Genomic DNA, 2257 nt, shown 5'->3' on the forward strand with positions numbered 1-2257 from the left:
CCCGGCCCGGCCCGGCCCGGCACGTGCGCTACAGCATCGCTCCGCTCCGGGCTGGCGCGCGACGGCAGCTGCACACACGTGCGGGCAGCCCCGCGGGCTCCAGCCGGCCGCAGAGAAGAGGGAGCAGCCCCTGCTGTGCTCCGTCTTTTGTGTCTTGGGGGCCGCACCTCCCCGGGGCCTCAGCTGCGCGCAGTTTGGGGCTGGGCTTCAGGTGCCCAGTGCTAAGCCCTCAGCGGGGGCTCGTTAAGCTCTGAGCGTGTGGAGGGGAAAGCTGGCTACCCGCCCTCCTGCAAGCCTCAGCGCTTCGGCGTGTTTGCTTCTCAAGCGAGCTGTTCGCGAAGGCTCAGGGCCCGCGCTTGCGTTTTTCTTTCCGGACTTTCTTTATGCTTTTTGCGTAAGACAGGAGCCAGCGGCGCGGCCCGGCCTGGCCCTCCCGTCCCGTCCCGTCCCGTCCCCTCAGGGGGAGAAGGGCCTTCCCGCGGAGCCCTCCGCGCCCAGCCCAGCCCAGGTGAGAGGAACAGCTAGGGGCGATTAGGGGTTGATTCAAGTGTGGCACCTGGGAGGCAAATGATTCAATCTCGACTTAAGCTCCTGGCCTTTTTAGTCTCGAGGGGCCTCTCGGAGTCGAAGTTTCTTCCAAAATACTTGGCCTCAGATCATGTGTAGTCCTATGCTGGTTTGCAAGGGAAATGCCATGACCGCCTGGTCACGCCGGGGAAGACGGCTCTGCGGCACCCAGCAGTGGTCATGGGTGGTGAGCCTCCTGCTCACTGCAGGGCTGGGATGGTCTTGGCTTTGTGCCCACTTCGTGCCAAGGGAAGGCTCCTGCACCCATAGGGTTGAGGGCAAGCAAAACCTGGCAGCATTTGAATCCCAAGCCTCTGGGCTTGGGCCTGCGTGCAGGATGCCTGCCAAAGGATTTAGGAACATCTGAAACCCCAGATGGGGATAGGGGATGTTTGCTGGTAGTAAGGCTGCTTATGGTTCTGGACTGACTCACAGATTTGGAATTTGATTTGGTGAGGAATACAGAAAACTTTAATTAAAAAAACAAAACGGCTCTTGGCTTTTGCTTGTTTTGACTATGGTGAAGCAGTGGAGTAGTTCTGTTGCTGAAGAGGATTCAGGAAGACTGCAACAAGTTAAAATATCTTGGATGCTATGGATTCCTACCTGGGTTTATGTTGTGAATCGGGTTTGTGCATTTAACAGTGCCGATGTTGTCCCCCTTGAAAGGATCTCAAGGCACCATGGAGTGCTGTGGCATCCTGGCGGAGTCACTGGCCTAAGCTGTCCGTGGCATCATCTGAGTGCTGAGCTCTATGGTGGTAAATGTTAATCAAAGAGTGTTTTCTTTTTCTGCTTCTTTCTAATAGAACTAGAATTATAATACAGTTTTGGAGAACCAGAAAAAATTGCTGTCCCATCATACAGTAAATGAACTGGATATAGTACAGTATTGGAATACATATAGAAACTATCTTCATAATCAAATATTGTGCATGTCACAGTTAATGAGGGGTATAATTGGACATCATAAAAACCTACATGAAGCTTTATTTACTTGTTTTAGGCAAAAACAAAGTACTTTCAGGAGTGACATTAAGTACGAGTCACATCATTACTTAATTGTTTAGTAGCAGAAACAAAATATTCAAATTGATATTGTCATAGTCCACAATTCCTACCATTAAAACTCACTTTTTAAAATAGTTGCTGGTACTTAAGGCCATAATGCTAGCAGAGCCAGGATTAATTATTCTAGCAGCAGGAAGTCCCACCTGATAGCGAACAGCCCAGGTGTTGACACTAACAATTCAGATGCAGCAGCCTGTAAATTGACAGTGTTGTCAATTCCACCCTCTTCTTTCCTAAAACGGCCCTGCAAAGCACTCATGCATTCTTGATTTTTACTTTCTTTTACAATACTGTGTAAGTATCCAGGTTTTGAGAATAATGCCTCTAGTTGCAGAACAAGGACAGCAGGAGCACTAGATATGCAAGCTTCTTTTCATTGCACTAGCAACCTGCCCTGCCCACTAGGCATGTTAACTGTTCATTAATATAGTGCCCATTCCACCTCCCACTTTCTTGCTCAGACTGCCAACTCCAATTGCAGATTTTGTGATGTGAACACCCCTCTCTTAGGGAACCAGGTACACTTTGGAATATAACAGGAGGGGAACCAGCAATGCAGTCTGAGAGCCCCTCTCTCAATGTGTTGGTTTGGGACAAAACACCCTCACCTAGGCATATT

Source organism: Gavialis gangeticus, unplaced genomic scaffold (assembly GCF_001723915.1).
Source record: "Gavialis gangeticus isolate Ggan-Ray unplaced genomic scaffold, GavGan_comp1, whole genome shotgun sequence".
NCBI lineage: Eukaryota > Metazoa > Chordata > Crocodylia > Gavialidae > Gavialis > Gavialis gangeticus.